Source organism: Caloenas nicobarica, chromosome Z (assembly GCF_036013445.1).
Source record: "Caloenas nicobarica isolate bCalNic1 chromosome Z, bCalNic1.hap1, whole genome shotgun sequence".
Classification (NCBI taxonomy): domain Eukaryota; kingdom Metazoa; phylum Chordata; class Aves; order Columbiformes; family Columbidae; genus Caloenas; species Caloenas nicobarica.
Genome location: NC_088284.1, coordinates 25,128,812 through 25,148,910, shown reverse-complemented (window position 1 = coordinate 25,148,910; position 20,099 = coordinate 25,128,812).

Sequence of the window (20,099 nt, the reverse complement as noted above, 5' to 3'; positions counted from 1 at the left end):
GAGGCTAACAAGCTGTACACAGTTTTATGTTTTATATGCAGTAAGTCACTGGCTTCACAAGTAATAAAAATAGCTACATGTGCTTCCCTGTGATAAAACTGACTTTTCACACAGCATTTCTCTCCAGCAAATTCTCTTTCCTTGTGTCCACATTATCAGTTGTTGACACTTTTTTAAAACCAGCAATATTTCCAAATATAGTCAGAGAAGCATGAGCCATGTTATGGCTGGAAGAGAGGAAATATATGCCAGCATACAGAAACTGATGTGACTGCTATCTCTATACCTCATTTTCTGCATTTGCTCCTCTCAGCTGATATGAAAGTGTTTGTTTGTACGTGCATGTTTGTACACAGAAGAAAATGCATGTTTGCACACAGGTATCAAGAAGATGGGAAAGCAACCAAAGGTGTCTGTATTTCCCTACCCATATCACACTCCAGGCTTTATGATTTTTTCTGTATAATATATTGGTGTATAGTATTATATCATATTATATCACACTGCTATCATGTCATTTAGGATACTGTGTTTAGGACCATGTTCCTCCTTCAAAGCTTCTCAAGACCTAGCTGGGAGCTCAGCTTTCTGCACTGTACACGGCCCCAGAAACAAGAACAGCCTCAGCTGTAAGAAGTTTGCTACATCAGCTTCCTGCAACAAGAAAAGCCCTGAAGCAGCACAGGATATATAATACAATAGTTGGAAGAGCTATAATTATCAGAACTTTTGTTTTCCTATAGCAGACTTAAAGACTATTTCTCTCCCCATTGCAATGGGAGCTCATGGCCTGGCAGCCTGAATGGTAGGTAGGTAGTCCCAATACCTCACCTGAAATTCCTCCTTAATGCATATTGAAATGATCAATTCTGGCACCAGATAGGGCCTAGGCAGAATTTAGGCTCATTAAAATCAGGAAAACATTCCAGGAAGCCTGGACTTCAGTAGCAAACCCAGAATGGATGTAAATATATCTGTCACCTAGGTTTCATAACACAAAGTCACATAAAAATTTAGAATATGACACAGATGTAAAAGCACCACTCTCTAAGAGCGTATCCTACCCTACTGTAGACCCACTCTGATACCGTGGCCAGAGGCAATGAATGCTTCCTGATTAAATAATTTCTGCTCTAAATAATTAAGTGATTTAACTAAATAGCTAAATAACTACTTTTTATGCACTGCCTATCTACCAAATGTGAATTGCATGAGCAGTCCAAGAGGGCCAACTCAGAACTCCTCTCCTCTCTGCTAAGTGCCCCAGACTTTAGGCCACAGGCAAGATGTGTCATTGCTTGTCTGCCTGGAAACACGAATATGCATCCCAAGATGCGCTGAGACCTGGTTTCAATAGCAGAGGTAAAGCGCGCTTCCCTTTGACTGCTCTATTGCCTGGTAGCAAAGACACTTCTAAAAAAGTGCAAGAGGTAAATCAGCATTAGCCTCAAGGGAGAACTAAGCCCACATTTCCCAGGTGACTATCACGATCACTTCTCAGACAGCTACTTTTTGAAAAGAAGATGAACTAGACAACTACAACCCAAGTATTTTCCCCACCCCTGACCTCAAGGGAAGGAGTCAGCTAATGTAGATTCCTGAGAAAGATGAAGTTCAAACACTTCTCTTGACCTTCCCAAGCCTTCCTGCTTTGCAAGCCAATAACATTTGTGCACTTTAAAAGTGCTTAAATATCTCTGCTGAATCCAAGGCACCTAACACTGCACTCTGCAGCAGAGGACCAGGTTTCAAGTGAAGTGGGAGACCAATGTGCACTCTCCCAGACTTCTGCCCACACACCAGACTCTGGTGTATCCAGGTGCCTCTGGTCAGGTGGGTGACAGGTGATCTCTAGTCAGAGTTCGAAAATAAGTTATCTTTATTTTTATAAAATGCAGCCATTGTACATTTTGGGGTCAGAGAGAAAGGCCCATGTACATTTAAGAAGAGTTTTCTGGAGATAATACTTGCTTCCACAAAAGCAGAACAGTTGCTTTTTGTCTTTAGAGAAGCCAAGTCTATTGTAGCAGTCAGCTTCTCAGAAAGACATCTCCAGGGACTCTTGAAGTATTTTTTTACTGTTCAATATAATGAGCTGGCTTTGGGCAGATTGGAAAAGAAAACAAAAACAAAAAAAGAGAGAGCAGTGACAGTGAAATGAAAGGGTATTTGGCTAGAGTCAAATGGATAACTATTATTAGCAGAGATAGTAATGGACTACTATCCAAGCAGTGCTGCTGGATTTTTATTCTGTTTATTGTTTTGCCCATTTTAATAAGAAAGTTATTTAAATTTTAGTCATTTCTGCTATTCTAGGTTTGATCTATATGCATTTAAGGCATATTTAAATGGGAAGTCTATTTTGTGGTCATAGTTAGACAAAGTGTCAGGCCACATACATTTTTTCCACTTAGGAAATATTAGCTAAATTCTCATTTGTGGAATTTCAGCTAAATCTGAATTTCACACCTCTAAATCCAATGAGTTCTATATGCATCTCAAGTACTGCATGTAAAGATAACTGAATTTTATACCACACACTAGGAACACTGGATTAAATAGCTCTCATGCTCATTATTAGAGCACTACTCTTATTGTGTTATCAGAACTTACAGTTAAGAAAGTAGAATTGATTAAAAACTATTTAATAAAATGTTCCGCCTTCTTCAGTTAGCAATTACCGTTCTCCTCAACTAGAAAATGCAAACAAGGATACAGGTGCAGAAACATTTGAGTCACACACTCTCCATTGCAACATTTGTTAACCATCTATGACTCACAAGTTGCCCACGGACAAGATACTCCACTTGTTTCTGCTTCAGAAAGATGTCCATCAAGGGGATTCTTCTGTGTGTTGCCTTATTGCAGAATGTTGCTATTAAGAGATGAAGCTACTAACTCTTGATGCAGATTGCCCTGGACGTCTACCTAGGCATTTACCGAACTAAGAGAACAGGACCAGTCAAGAGTAAATTTAGGCCTAGAGTTCAGTAATTTACTGATTTGTTGTTTTAGCAGATTGTGTAACGAAGCAGAATTTGTTACTTCATGTGCTTTTGCAGTTGAAGGGAGACATGAACACAACAGTCACAAGAACAGAGAAGTTATGAGAAGCAACTGCTGTGTACATGGATATATTAGACATCCTGACAGCTAATCCAGCTGATACATCTGTGGGCAGTTGCCTTACTCCAGGCAGCACAGAGCATGACACAAACACATCCCCCAAAAAAGTGCTGGCTGCACAACTTCTCGTGATGGCATCCACCACTGCACTAAGCTCATGTGAACTGAGTGCAGGTCAACTATTTCTCACTCAGAAAAGTTTAATCCTGCAATTGGTTGAGGTGGTTTTTTACTGGTCTGGCAGTCTGGGCGTCTGTAGTCTTACAGCTACATACAGCTTCGTGTCACAGCCTTAACACAGCATCAACTGCTGCCAGCTTTTTTGCTTAAGGGTCACTTATGTTTGAGATAGATATCTAGAAAGGCAGATAGATTGGTAGACAGATAAAAGGTAAAAACCTAATTCAGTCCTTCCCTAACCCCTCCCCCACCCAGTACTCAAAAACTCAAATTCCCTTAGCAATTTCCACTATGCAATATGCTCCCTTCCAAAAGTGTATTGTTAACAGTAATTTTCCTCAAGATTTCTTTTTGTCTGTTCTTTAGAAATAACTAAATCTATTAGCCAAGGATATTTGTGTGATTTAAAAAATATCCTGTATGAAATAAAGGAAGAATGATGAACTCGGAATCAGGATTCAAAGGGCAAAACAAAGAGGAGTTAGGCAAGAGACTTCCACCAGGGCTGTGCCTAACTTCCAAGCACTTCACCCTGTCTACCAGTAATTTCAAAGGGACAAAAGAATCCATGACATTCATCATGTGTGACATTCAACCATGCAGATGCCATTCAGCTATACACAAAATGTCTTTGCTCATCCTGCATTCAAAGAGTCTGTGTTGATCTTCTTTGCCTGTATAATTCCTCTTTTAAGTCCTGAATAATATGCAAGTCTTATTATATTTTTTAAGAATTTGCATCTCCAGGAGAAAATAAAAGTGACTTGAGTCCTGAAATGCTATGCAGGGTCTAATTCAAAGTAACAATTACTAGCACTCAGAACACTGAGTTTATTTGATAATTCAGAACTCCCAGCCTGATTTGGAAGCTTGCACAGCTTAATTTGACTCCACTACATGCCTTTAGTATTGTCCACCTCCAGAAAATGAGTGCAGTATGAGTAGGAAGGACATTATCGCATATCGCTTTACAGGGATACATGCTCACACTCAGCTAATATAGACAGAAGGTATAATTTACCCCCTAAGTTCACATTCATTTATTTTTATTATCCTTTTATCAGTGCCTTGAGAAGGGGTTTGTTCATATTACTATTTAGCACAGATACATGTCAGTCTTTCATCTAAATGTTTATAAATAAAAATCCTCCTCTGTTATCTTTTTTAAACCAAGGCTGAGACAGTTCTCTGATGTCCTTGACTAATTTGAATGGGAACAGTACAGCCAATTTATTTACACAAAAAATAAGCTTATCAACTTACTTTCTCTCACTGTAGAGGGTCTGAAATCCTAACACAGCACAGTATCACAAAGCCAGAGATCACTATGTGAAAAAGAAGTACTAAACATTAAAACTGCTAATGGGAATATCTTAAGCCAAGCAGATAACTTGTGTTGGTATGCAAGTGCATGGCTATGCCGATGAGAATCCAGCCTGTGTCCCGTCTGCATTTCGGCATGGTCACCATGGAAATGAGAACCGGCCCACAGAGAGCCTAACAAAGGAAACCTTTAAATGAAAATAACAACACTGGACAGAGAGACTGCCTACAATTTCTGCTGGGGAAGTTGACTTGCTTTACTCATCTGAAGACATAGAAACTCCCTCTAACCTTCATTAAAGGAAAGTATTTTATTCACATTTAGTTATTTCAACATTAAGCCATTACGTTAGCAGTTCGTTATTAACCTTCATGAAAATACATTGCCAAACCGACTTTCATTCATTCGAAAGTAACAATACTGAAGAAGGATCACAATAAGTAACATTTATATAGTGGCTAAGAAACACAATAAAACGAGGAAGTGTCAGTCCTTTTACTTCGTTGACTTCTTAAATTAAAATTCTGTTACTGAGTTAAAAAACCAAAGAACAATTCAAAAATTGTTCCAGAGCCAGACAGCATACAGTTAAAACTTGCTGGTAAGGTCTCATGTTGACTTTGCCCAAATTATGCACAGATAAATATTAACTGTTAATGTGTTTAGGAGTGTGACAGTAATACTCTGTATGCTTTCTAAAATAAACATCATTTGTACAAAATACAAGTCCTGTAATACAGTATGAAAGAAGCCTTACTTCAATGCGCAAAGCTGTGAAAGGCAAAACTCCAAAAATAATAAATAATAACACTCACACTACCTGACAAACTTTCTTAAAGAAGGAAAATCTAGGGATAGTTTTAGTTTAAGAAGAGTTCATGTTTGCGTCCTGCTTTCAAACAATATTGAAATTTTAGAACAGTTTTTAACATTAACATTACTCACAAATGCAAAAACAAAACAGCAAGGTAACAAAAGATTATCACAAAGAGGGAGAAATGCAGAAATTAAGATCGATTGTACAGCTTTAAGTTCGTGTCTGTGCATGCGTGTTATGATCATACACTGCATTTTCACCTGGACTTCTGGCTTCATTTATTGCATCGAATGTGCAATTTTCACTTGCTATTCAGTTATCGACTTAGTCCTTTCTCCCCAGTGCCTTGCACTTTTTATATATCTTATTTTAATCTGCTGAATTAGGAGCTTTCTTGTGGATTCGTCTCTCGATATATTGACCCTAGCCTAAGTATTTGCAACTGTCAGAGAATTTATTTTTCAAAACTCAAGTGAAATGCGAGCATCCTTAGCCCCTTTTTTTAAAAAAAAATATATATATATAAAAAAGGCCAAAAGTACTTACCACTTTTGGATATCTAGTGAATCTAGTGATACAGCTAAAGCCTCATTTTTTCAGAATATTTGGCACATTCAAAATACAATTTCCATTGACTTCATTCACAGCTGTGAATACACAGCAGCTTTGCATGTCAAGATGCACTTCCACAACCAGCTCAAGCCAGTGGAAGTGCTGGCTAACAGTGAAAGGGACTTTTCCAGCTTCCCTCCCTCCTCTGGCCATGAGTTCTGACAGAGTCTCCTATGCCAGCACTAACACTTAAATTGCTTAAGTGAACAGATCGGTTTAGTTCATCTCCAAAACCAGCCTGGCCCAAAAAAGGGAAAAAATTATTCAGGCAAATTGGTCCCTGACCTGTTCCCCAGACCAAGCCCAGTGGTAGCACAGGGAAACTGATGGGAACATGCAATCAGGAGTGGACGAAATGTCCTTGCAGTGTCACTCCCACATTCAGGTCAGCTTAACCAGATTGTGAAAATGCAGCTTCGGTTTTGAGAAGCCCTGGCAGAGCAAAGAGAAAGAGAAGAACACAAAAGCTCCAACCACGTGTCAAACATTTGATTTAAATGACTCGCCTGAAATTGCACTCGCCTTTTGTGACAAAAAAAAGGAGAGAAAGAATACAATTTTGCAAGGGAAAATCAAAAAGTGTTTCTTTCTCTTCATCCTACTTTTCTTCTTCATTCATAGAGCATCTTCTAATTTCAAAGCTAAGCAAGACAGGCATCTCAGCCTCTTCTCTGATCCTGTTACCTTCCCCCATCCACAGGCAGTGACAATGTGATGCATTGATATGCAGAAGGGACAAATCCAGGTTGCTAACTTATTTTGGGCACTTCCTAACATTTGCATGTTATACTTCATTCTTTTATCACAACTTTCACCACAGTTTAAACAAAAGTGATCTGAAGAAAAAGGCTATGTTAATGGGGTCCTCTCCTATACCTCTATACAGCTCTACAGTCTGTTGCCAACAAGGTCACCAAGACAACACAATGGTTTTCATCAGCAAGGGTCAGTTATGTACCTAACAGAAAAGGCGTTACACTTGGAAATTCTGGATTCTATCCAAAGTTTCAGAGAAACTCCCCTCCTAGTTTCAGATAAGGCTTTCTCCTCTGGGCTGCCCAGGTCCCACAGGGAAGCTTGAGGGCTTGTGGTCCTCAAGTGGTACACTTGTGGCTCAAAAGGCATAATCCTTATTTAGCTGTGATTTTTCAGTTCAGAGTTAAATCATATGAGGGATGTGTGCATCACAGAGTGCAGATTTTAAGAATGTGTCAGAGTTACATCATTCACATCCTTGGTTGCTGGAAGAAGGTGTGTGGTGAGCTTGAATGTGACGGCTTTGTGAGAAAGTACATGTGAAGTCACACTACATTTTATTTCCTCCACTAGGCATGGTCCTCCTATCAATTCACTTGAGAATTGCCTCTGAAGTGAATTATTCACGTAAAAGAGAGGACAAGCTGATTCACTCAGAGCTCAGGAATCAGCTAACAGCATGTAGCACAGACTATCAGTGGACCAAGATCCATAAGCAAACTGGAAAGAAGAGTGCCTCAAACAACAACAGAGATTGCTGTAAAAATACCAAATAACATGAGAACACAAGAGAGAAAGTGTCTGTGTTTGCACATGTAGACCTAGACCTCACACAGAAACAGCTACACCTTGCTGCTACTCCAGTAGCACAGGCAGTCTGACTGAGCTCCACACCAAGGATGGACAGAATTTAAGCTAGAATCAAGCTGATAAAAATAGATTTCTTTCCAGAGGAATGCAGTTTTCCAAAGATCTGTTACTTGGCCAAATTTAGGTAGATTTTCAAGACGATGCAAACAGCACCTTCCTGCCAAACTTCGAATATCTCCTCTGAAGAATAAGGGCACTAGAGCTTTCCAAAGAAAATGTTACCAGAATTGAACCCAGGAAAGCTACTGTATTTTCCACTGGCCCCACTCACAGAAAGAGCTGGGCTATTTTGGCTCCAATTTTTAAGAGCTGGCTAAGGAAAAAACTGGATGCTTAAAATGTAAATTTAAAGAACTACATGTGGCAAACCTATAAGCAGCTAAGAACAGTGTGTCACAACAGAAAGTATCAGGCTTTGTTGCATAGGTTGCCCTATTAAGTCTTTCACTTATTGTATTCCTCTTAACATAATCTATATCTATAGGCTATGTACTTTTTGGTCAACAAGTAAAAAGATTGGTAGCAAAGTCGTATTATCAAAATGGTAGTTCTATTGCATTTCTATTCCTTTATTTTCCTTCTTGTAGCATCTACAGAGTCTTAATGACTTTTCAAACACTAAAGTATACACCGACAATGAATAACCCACACCTTTACCAACTGTTGCATTACTTTTAGTTGAATTCGGAGAAATAACAAAGCAATACCCCATATGGTCCCTTTACTATAGTTGATAATTCGGAAGTGAATATACTGACATAAAACCAGATTTAAAATAAACTTGGAATATTTTCTTGAAGTACTTGCTAATTCAGCTAAGCTAGCCCAATAAAATTCAAGAATATCGCCTTTGAAAGTAAAACAGTTCATAAGAATTCAATCAATTTGAAAATGATTATGGCAGAGCTACCACCACAGCAGGACTCCAAATCACTCTGAAAATGCTCCTGTTCTGAAACTTTCTTTTCCCTGCTACCAGATCAAAAAGGCCTGAGTATTAACACAGCAATTACATTCACCAACATCAAATGCCACAGCACATCTGAAAATCAAAATTATGACAGCTTTCAACTGAATAAATAAAGCCTAATCATGAATAGTGCCTGAACGAAGCAGACCTATCCCACTTCTGACAGCTTCATTGCCAGGGGAATCCTCCTCTCACAATCAGTCCTTATCTTCTGCTTTCAGCACCGCTCTACAAACTTTTGCAAGTCCTAAGACCCCATGAATTACGGGGCATCTTAATGATCCTGGTGTGCAGTGAATGTAACCAGGAGAATAAAAGATGGATTAAGCAAAAGTGCAGAGTGAACGTTTTGTCCATTTATGCTTTTAATAATTTTTCTTTTTAAAAAAATTACCAGGTTGTTTGTATACTGTATATCTCATTACAGGTTAATGTTTTTGCATTTGATTTCATACCCTGCAGTTGCACATTCCACTGCAGTGTTTGCTGTACTTACTGAAAGAACAAGTTGGAACAGCTCATGAGTGAAAACTCATTTTATGCCGCTTCTTCAGTGACTTACTAATTAAGGGTTTGTGAGTGCATACAGTAATATTAAAACTCTGAAAGTGCTTGGGAATTTGCTCATGGCAAATGAATATGATGGCTTAGAGTTCCCAGGAAAATATAAGTAATGGTAATTTATCCAGCCAAAAGAAGGAGGAGATGGTTCAAGTTTCCCTGTCCTTTTCCAAGGAGCAAGATCTGCCCAACAGGGTGGGAAAAGACCTAAAGGACTCTTGCAAATTTGGAGCAGCATTCACAATGAAGATTACCAACCTAACGATAAATTCACACATCAAACTGCACCCATTCCCACCCTCCCAGCGCACATACACATAATGGAAAGGTGAACTCCATGCCAACCCAAGAGTTTAAGGGTTTAACCGGCTTTAAAAACGCCGCCAATGCACCGCAGCCCGCACACAACCACCGCCACACACGCTTCTGGCCCAGAAACCACGGAGGCGCTCGCAGCAGGGAACACGCCGCCGTGCTCTGCCCCGTCCCCGACGCCGCGGTGAGAGGCGGCGGCCGCAGCCAGGGGCCGCCCCCCGTGCCCCCCCACCCCCCAGAGGGCGCAACCACCGCCCCGCGTCGACGGGGAGACCTTCCCAGAGCACGGAGACCTCCTCAGAGCGGGGAGACAGACCTACCCAGAGCCAGGAGAAGCGGCTGCAGCGCCGCGCCCGCGGAGCCCATGGCGCGGTGCGGTGCGGAGCCCGTATCTGTGCCACTCCCGAGCTGGCCGCTTCCCAGCGCGGCACTGAGCGTCACCTGCTCCTCGCCGCCCCGAAATACCCCTCCTCCTCCTCTTTCTTCCTTCTCTTCCTCCACCTCTTCCACGCCCCCTGCGCGACGCGGGAGCAGAGTGGCCAGAGGCAGCTCCCCCCACCGCAGCCGCGGTGCTCGCCGCTGGGGTCCCTGTGGTCGCCTGCAGACCTTGTGGCCGGGTTGTGGCTTTTGGTTCTTCCCCGGTTTCACTACCTAGAGGAGACACCCGCGCTCGCACTGGCTGGCGCTGGCCTGGGCTGGGTGGGTGTCCGGGGTGGCCTCAGCTGAGACAATGCTTTGGAGGAGTGGGGGTAACTCTTTCCAAGTTTTGGAGTCAGAAAAATGTAGAATCGTTGTAAAACGTGGATTTATGTGACAGCGTAGAGTGGCTGTCTTCCCCGGGTATTAAATGGCATATTTAATGACACTGAGTTCGTATTTTCTCATTTAAATGAAATTCCTGTAGAATATGCCCTCTGCTATGCAGGAGTGCAAGAGGATCCAGGAACCCTGCCACACAACTGATCCGAAGTCAGCAATGATGGTGAGAATGTATTGCCTATGCAAAATACTGCCTAAACTGGCTTAGGTGCCAGGCCAATACCTAGGGAGACAACGTGAACTGAAGCCAGTAAAAATAGGAGGGTGTGGATTTCAGCCTGCAAAGAAATCAGAAGTGTGAAGTGCAGGGTACCTGTGTGCTGTGCAGCTTTCAGCCTATCTATTTGTGTTAGTGCTGTTTGAATACTGTATATTCAGAGTATTTCAGAAACATCCATTTTCTCCATCCTGCAGCTCTGGTAAATATAAAAATCTGTGGGTGCTACCTTTTCATATGGAAGGTATTCTATTTTGTAACAATGATTTCTGCTGAATAATTTTGAACTTCTTGGCATTAATATTGTGTAATGAAAAAGATGGTTTTCCTGGAAAATTGAAACAGAAATGCTTGCTTCCTTCCCCCTTCTCAGCAGCTAGGTCATGGTCCTTTAGGTGTGACACAGACCAGAGCTTTTATTTCAGGATTGCTATAAAAGTAAATGTGCTTTCTCAGTTTATTGTTTCTTTTCAACATTCTGAATCAAAGTTAAAATGAAGAAGACAGTCAACAGTTGGGTTTGTTCAACAGGTATTTATTTGGACGTTGTTTCTCTATGAACACAATGTAGTTCAAGAAAGCTCCACCAGGACATTAAAATCATTGACAGAAGTACAGTAGGGACTTGTTCCTCTATAACTCATGTTGATCTCTTTCACTCATTTAGTCTTTTAGGACATGCAGACTCATTACTCATCCTGATGCATGAACTTGCATGTGGACTCACTATGAGCACTTCCCAAGACACCGTCACTTCTGAGCTCTGAAGTCCTTGCCAGAGATGTGTCTCTCAGAGCACTCCCTGGGTTTGCTCTTTTTGCTGTCTCAGAAGCCCTGCAAACAGACACTTCAAGGTGCAGCTACCTACAGCAGAAATGTCAGCTCCAGTACCAAGTGTGATCCCGTGACCAGCAGGCAAACTGTGATCAGGAGGCTTCTCTTCTTTTTATGCACTGAGCGTATGTCTGCAGCTCTAAGACAAGGAATAACACTAATTAATGGATACTAATGAAAGGACAATAAAAAAATCCACAGCATAGAGAAAAACGGTTTTTTTAATAGATGAAATAGCCACACCCTAAAACAACCTCCGCAGACTAAGATGTCTCAGTTTCCGAAGAAACAATGTCTTTGATTCAGTTACATTCTATTTATAAATATACCCTAAGGATACAAAACTTTCTTCCTCATCCAGACACAATGTTGAAAAATAGTTTCTCACACACAAAGGCTCTCTCCCAGGGTGTTGCTTCTCAGACCAACATTCATTTGTATCTACAAAGAATAGGTCATAGGAGAATAAATATGTGAGGATTGTATTCTTTAACAATATTCCCTTGGATTAATACTTCTGTTTTAAATAGATTATAAGGCATTTAATTACAACCTTCTTATATAATGCTGACCTGTATATTTCATGTTATAGAAAACCAGATATTCTATGCTGTCCAGTATTTCACCCCTTTTATGTTTTTCAGCTATTTTATATATAGCATACTTATTCAGAAAAAATATTCTCTATTATAGTTCACCTACACTGATTTAAAAAAATCATTCAGATAACAGTTTGTTTGGTGCTCTTTATGTTTGCAATTTAAAATGGGACTTGACACTTATTCTTTTCTCTACATGTCTGTATCGTTTAATGATGTGTTTTATAGCACCCTGTTGTGTCTGCACGTCAGTGATCACAGGGACACTTGCCAAAAATGCCATATCTGCTTTAGTTGGTTCGCAAAGTTTCAGGCTTGGTTCTATGCAAATATGGATTACTTGCACACTAGAAGGATTTATTTTGTTGGCAAGGGGCAAAGAAACTTTCTTCTAAGGCTGTGGGAAGCAAGTAGCTTGATCAGTTCCACTACAAAATGATCACTATAATTTCTGCTTTTTCAAGAAAAATGAAAAGTTGCAGAGGGGAGATACCGAGCAAATATTTGATTTTTGAAAGATACTCTGGCAAACACATACTTAATAATCAGTTTTATTGTGGAATTTTACAACTAATGTGTGTTATCCTAGCTTTTTAGTGTGATGAGAAAATGTACAATTAATGCCAGCCTTCTCAGAAAAACATTCAGGTATTTCTCTTTTTACCATCTGTGAGTGTATGTCACAGAATCAGAGTTTCTGTGGTATGCAAAACTGAACAGTTTTTTGTTAATGTACTTCTGGGAGGTGCTCTTGCAAAGATGATGTAATTTACACACAGGAGACCAAGGTGTACAGCTCCAGGTCACTCCTTTTATGTGATTTGTCTGAAGATGTTAGAGGGAAGGGCTACCAAGTATCAGTTATTATTTTTGGCAAACACATGATTTCTGTAACAAAAATGTTACATTAAGGGCTGCACTGAAGGCAAAAAGAATAAGCTACTAAAAAAAAAATCTGAAAAGGAAATGTTGAAATTAGCTGTGAGGATGTAGTTTAGACACTAGTAATTTCAGTTTTGGAATTAAACTGGAAAAGGTCAAAAATACACAAATGAGATTTTAGGAATGACTTAAGCAATGACAATAAACCAGCACTTCACTATGCTACAGTCCAATCCACACATTTTTAACACTTTGTGCAGTTTTGGTTCAATCATCTCAAAATGCTACAGCAGAACTAGAAAAATTTGAGACAGTAAGGAAAGATGGGAAATGGCCTCAACACAGAAGCTAATTAAGTAAATTCAGACTCTTTGGTCTGGAAAAGATATCCCTTTAAAAGGGCATAGGAAATATGTACTAGAAGGGGCATGGATCAGGCTGACGGGGTCAGTTGTACTCTGTCTTTTACAATACATGAGAGAGGGGTGTCTGATGAAGCTACCACATAGCAAGATCAGTGCAAACAGAAGACGGCAATTCTTCTCCGAGGGACCAGGCAGGTGCAGACGACAGTGCTGCAGGGTGACAGATGTTTAACTTTAACCTGGGTTCCCAGCCAAAGTCAGAGAAGAGAAATTTGTCAAGGATTGCTGAACACATTAAAACATTCCCAGCCTATGAAGACCTTGAACTGCAAAAAGAGCTGCAGGCTGGAAGAGTGCTTGTGGGAAGCTGGTCACCTGCATGCCTTGGTCTTATGCTTTTCCTATGGTTTCTGCTTTGGCTGACACGAGGCAGGACTTGGTACTGGATGGAGGTTTGGTCTGACTCAATATTGGGGTTTTGGGCCAATTTATAGTTTTTTATTAAATTGATTTAATTTTAATTAATAATCAGGAAGACAGAATCACAGAATCACAGAATCAAAGAATGTTAGGGATTGGAAGGGACCTCGAAAGATCATCTAGTCCAATCCCCCTGCCGGAGCAGGAACACCTAGGTGAGGTTACACAGGAAGGCGTCCAGGCGGGTTTTGAATGTCTCCAGGGAAGGAGAATCCACAACCTCCCTGGGCAGCCTGTTCCAGTGTTCTGTCACCCTCACTGAGAAGAAGTTTCTTCTCAAATTGAAGTGGAACCTCTTGTGTTCCAGCTTGAACCCATTACCCCTTGTCTTACTGTTGGTTGTCACTGAGAAGAGCCTGGCTCCATCCTCGTGACACCCACCCTTTATATATTTATAAACATTGATAAGGTCACTCCTCATTCTCCTCTTCTCCAAGCTAAAGAGACCCAGCTCCCTCAGCCTTTCCTCATAAGGGAGATGCTCCACTCCCTTAATCATCTTTGTGGCCCTGCGCTGGACTCTCTCCAGCAGTTCCCTGTCCTTCTTGAACTGAGGGGCCCAGAACTGGACACAATATTCCAGATGTACTTAGTGTGTATAAGGATTGGTTATTTTTAGTGTTTATCTCATTCTATGGTTTAATTCCAAGCCATTTTTTCAGAATATCATGGCTGATTTTACTTTAATATATATATTTCTGTATTCTTAATATTGTATTATTAACAAGATAGTTGCTTTTACCTACCGGGAATTTGCATAGAGGGCAGAAGTTTAGGGAGAGTTGAAAATATCCTGTAGTCTCACTGCCCTTTGAAAGCCTCTGCATGTGAAGGGTGGACAGCTAATTCAGACAGCAAGACTCCCCTGTCTGTAGGTTTCAGAAATACCTACACTGCTGACTTGAAGATAGAAGCAGTCATATAGTTCAGGAGGACTGGTGTGTCAGACACCTGAAGTAGTATGCCATGTGTAAAGTGGTACATTGAGCCCCCTCCCCAGCCACACATACATATATGCCCCATGTGTGGCAAGCTGAGCCCCACATTTAGTGCCTGTTCCCAAGCTTCATGTTTGCAGTTGAAAAGTCACAAGGTACAGCAGTTAATGGATCACACCTGCCATAGGTGACATATTATTTCTGTCTCAGTCTTCAGCTCTGCTTTTAAACCGAAGTCTGGACTCAGTCTCCTCTTTGCCTGGCTGTGCATTCTCAACTCCACCTCTTGTACGAGCGTGCAGTGAGGCAGTCAGGGCGTTGGTGTGACTGAAAACTAGCATATAAAGAGAGAGAAAGAGAGAAAGGACATTGCAGATGTATTACAAAAGCAGAAAAAAGGTGGATCAGTTTAAAATCAGTCAAGTTGCCTCCTTTGCCTCCCTGTGCATCTCCAGCCCTCTGAGAATAATCCAAATACACTTTGGGAAGCTGATTTTCTTACATGGTGATCAAGAGTTACCTACCTTGTTACACGAGCCATCCCAGAGTAAAAATTTTAAACCAAGTAAACCTGTTTTCCACAAAAGCTGTTAGAGATGAACAGAAAAAGACAAATAGAGATGATGAAGACTCAAGATATACCATGGCAAAATGTTTGAATGTCCAGCTGGGTCAGCATGCTTTTGATTTCTTAACCAGGTAATATGAATCTTGGAGGGACTAAACAGGACTGAATGTTGAAGAAATCAAGATTTGCAGCTGTAGGTATTTCTATGCTCCTTTTCACTACAGGTAAAGACAAGTATGCCAGCGTTCTGAAGAGCAGTCCTGGAGGAATAATATTCGTGTCCTTTAAAGTGAGGCTGTCCTGATACGAAATTAATATTAAAGACAGAGTTCAAAGTAAAACCTTCAAGAGATGTCACATCCTCAGCAATAGCTGAGAGTGACTCCAGTTCTGCTTCTGATGTACAGCACAGCTTCCTACTCTAGTCATATCAGCACAGATTTACCTATTTTGTGCTGTTTTGACTGAGCTGTATCCTACCTACCACTGAGTATAAACATATCTTTATTGATTCTTTTTCCAGCTGAGCAAAGCTTATGCCTGCCATGGGGATGCTATGTTAACAGGAAATAAGGTAGGCAGTGAAAAAATGCCCATCCACCTGTGATCTCCAGAAGTGAGGCCCTATAAAGGAGCCTGCTAATGCAGCCTATGTAATTTCGTGCTTCCTAGAGCAGCAGGTGTGCCACTCCAGCAACTTTGGCCCACTTGCCAAAGCATTAACCTTGATACTGCTCCAATAACCACTTGAACTCATAAAAATACAAAGTATCTTGAAAATATTTCTCGGGCAAGAGTTATAAATACATGGTGAGGAGCTGAGAAGGTCAACATCCTCAGAATGTGCCTTTATTTAAATTTTTTACCATTTCTATTTTGAAAATGTAGTTGTTTTCTGGTTTGTGGAATTAGGACCTATTCATTCCTCCTTTTTATTTGCCTGTCACAAAAAGTTGCTCAATCGTTTGGTAGTCAAGTTTTAGGAAACCTGATTCCCTTAACAATTCCCACTGAATCTTGCTGAATTTTAAATTAATTAGGTGAGATGTATTTAAGTCTTCATGCATTGCTTTGTTGTTGTTGTGGTGTTGGTTTTTTTTTTTCCTCATATTATTAGCAGCTTAAACCTGTTAAGCTAATAAAAACCAATACTGAATATAGAAAAAAACCCCTTATGATATATACATAAGTGCTGAATTGAACATATTCTCAGTTGCTCATTTGCTACATTATCTACCATTAGCTACTTGAGTTAAAGATGAAAAATCAGATAGGTGGGTGAAGGATAAAATGCAGTAACATGATCAAGTGTCATCTAGTTGACCAGATGTAAAAAAGTGTTCCTTATTCAGATTGTAGAAATCCTTCTCATCCTATAACAAGAATTCACTTGGGGGGCCAAACAGGCCAGTGCTCAATAACTGGAATGAAACCTGTAAGTGCTTTGCACGGATGGACAATCTATGTTGCAGCAGTATCTTATAAAACATGTATTGCTCTCTAAATATACTTATTAGTGGCTGTTTGCTGAGAGTTATAGGCATTCTTCCAAATACTGTAATTCATGACATATAGAAGGCTGGAGACTGTGAATTAATTTTGGCAGATCCCTCAAATAAACAGTAAAAAGCAACTCAGTAGTTTTTGAGGTTCCTGAGAGTCTCAAAATCTACAACACCAATACCACCAGAACTGGTTTTTTTTCATGGCCAACAGAATAGTGGAAAGTTTCTGGTGAACCCTAGAAGTTTTGAATTGTAATAGAATCTGCTGTGGCATAGTGTAAGATGACTGAGAGCAATAGGCTGCCAAACAAAAAAGTGAGCTATTAATGGTTATGAATTTGGGCCATGAGATGTGAATACTCAGCAAGGTTTGTGTATAAAATTCTCCAAAAGGAAAGAAAATTAATTATTTTTCTGGTACTATGTATACTGTTGCAAAATTGCAAAACTTCAAACGCTTTTAGGGAAAACTGAAGATATCCTGTTTTTCATCTTGTCTTCTCTGATAAGATGAAGAGGCTCTGTGATGGAAGAAGATATTAAGGAACTTTCACTAGGGAGAGATCCTATTCCATTACCCCAGGAGGAAGAACAATGGCACCCTTACCAAGAATAAACCTTAAGGACAGAATATAATACTAAACCAGTTACATGAAGCTTTGCAATAAATGTTAACTTCCAGTACCAAATCAAGCTGAACCATAACTTAGAAGCAGATTTCACCATGGCCACCACTGAAAGCAAACAGAGAATGTGTGAAGAAGATGGACAAAGTGTGCCAAGACAACCGACACACTGGATCTAAATGTGCAAGCCACTTTGAATACTTCTACTCCCTTTGCCATTTCTTTGAAAATCCCTAGAAGGTGCAACATTCAGTGAGTCTCTGAGGAATGTCTGTCCTTTCTGAGAAGACCTACTATGCTGAGAAAAGGCGAAGGGCAGAAAGGTAAGTGCATGACAGGGCAAAAGCAGTAAAGGAGCACTATGCCTCACTGTACTAAAGTCAGAAGAAAAATCTGCCTGAGGGTCTTTTACTCACCCCTTTCTTTGAATGAGCAAAGTCCACCCTCTCCGGAGTGTCAAGCCTCAGGCTTTGTTAATAAAACATGACTGTATTACAAATAGCTCACTTCATCATTCACTTCTTTAAACAGAATCCTGTCGTGCTGACTGTCGTGGTTGAGACGGACAAACAACATAGACCAAGTTCTTCCAGGATGCAAGTAATAGATGCGTTTTATTGCCACAAGTGTTTTTTTATACAGTTTTACCAATTCATGTGTCTCTTCACTATTAGTTACAAGTTATAGCAGTAACATCTCACTGGCTAATTTTGCTATCATCAAAGTTACTCTTCTACTCCCTTCTCTCTCACGGGTACACCTTAATATCTCTGGATACTCCTTTAGTCCCATCTTTCTCACGGGTAGGCCTTAATATCTTCAAGGCTAATTTCTGTTCCCATGCCCTCCGTCAGGGAATCCATGGACCCACTGTAGTCCCCCACAGCTGTCTAAATGGTGGTATCAGCCAGTTGTTACTAAAACTTCATCAGTGCTCTAGTCTTTATGACTCTTCGTTCTCCCAGGGCTCAAACCACACCCACTGCAGGAACTGCTATTGCCTTTGAACTGTGAAGTGTTAGGGCTGCTTCTGCTAAATGTAATGAATTATAATCCAGTTTTGTGCAAATCTCAGAACCACAAAATCACAGAATGGTTGGGGTTGGAAGTGACCCTCTGGAGATCCTCTAGTCCAACCCATATGCTAAAGCAGGTTCACTTAGAACAGATCACACAGGAATGTGTCCAGGTGGGTTTTGAATGTCTCCAGAGAAGGAAAGTCCACAACCTCTCTGGGCAGACTGTTCCATTGCTCTGGCACCCTCAAAGTAAAGAAGTTTTTCCCCATATTCAGCTGAAACCTCCTATGCTTCAGTCTGTGCCCGTTGCCCTCATCCTGTCCTTGGGCACCTCTGAAAAGAGTCTGGTCCCATCCTCTTGACATGCATCCTTGAGATATTTATAAATACAAATAGGATCCCCTCTCAGCCTTCTCTCCTACATGCTGAACAGACCGAGCTTTCTCAGTCTTTCCTTACAAGAAAGGTGCTCTAGGCCCCTAATCATCTTTGTAGCCCTCTGCTGGACTTGACTCAGTAGTTCATTGTCCTTCTGAAACTGGGGAACCCAGAACTGGATGCAGTACTCCAGATGTACCCTCCCCAGGGCGGAGTAGAGGAGGAGGATAACCTCCCTCAACCTGCTGGTCACACCCTTCTTAATGCACCCCAGGATACCGTTGGCCTTCTTGGCCACAAGGGCACATTGTTGACTCATGGTTACCTTGTTGTCCAGCAGGACTTCCAGGTCCCTCTCTGCAATGCAGGTCAGCCCTAACCTGTACTGGTGCCTGGGGTTATTCCTCCCCAGGTGCAGGACCCCCCTTTGTTAAACTTAATTAGGTTTTTCTCTGCCCAGTCCTCTAGCCTGTCCAGATCTCGCTGAATGGCAGCACAGCCTTCTGGTATATCAGCCTTTCCTCCCAGTCCGGTATCATCAGCAAACTTGCTGAGAGTGCACTCAGTCTCTTCACCCAGGTCACCGAGGAACAGGTTGAACAGGACTGGACCCAATACTGACCCCTGGGGAACACCACTTGCTATGGGCCTCCAACCAGACTCTGCATCATTGATCACAACCCTCTGAGCTCTGCCACCCAGCCAGTTGTCAGTCCATCTCACCATCCACTCATCCAAACCTACACTTCCTGATCTTATCTATGAGGACGTTGTGAGAGATGGTGTCAAAAGCCTTGCTGAAGTCGAGGTAGACAACAACCACTGCATTCAGCTCATCTACCCAGCCATTCATACCATCACAGAAGGCTATTAGGTTGGTCAAACATGGTTTCCGCTTGGTGAATCCATGCTGACTGCTCCTGATAACCACCTTTTTTTCCACATGCTTGGAGATGATGTCCAGAATGAGTTATTTCATCACCTTTCCCAGTATGGAGGAAATGATACATTATATTACAGTTCTCGCTGAGAGAAAGTGATTCTAGTTTTTTAAATTCAGCTGAAAAGCAATTTAAAACAAACCAAAAAAGAAGTGGCTTTCCCCCCACCCTGATTTTAATTGAAATACTCCCATGGAAAACATCCAGCAAACTCTAATGATCAGACATATACAGAGACATTTGGTAAGCACTCCCATATGACTAGACAGGATGTTGCTATTACAGAATTATGATTCACCATCAGAGTAGTTTCTGATGAGATAATAGTTGAGTAATTACATGGTTTGTAATGTTTTCTGAAAGTTAACTCTGATATAAAAGGCGTAATCTTTGTCTT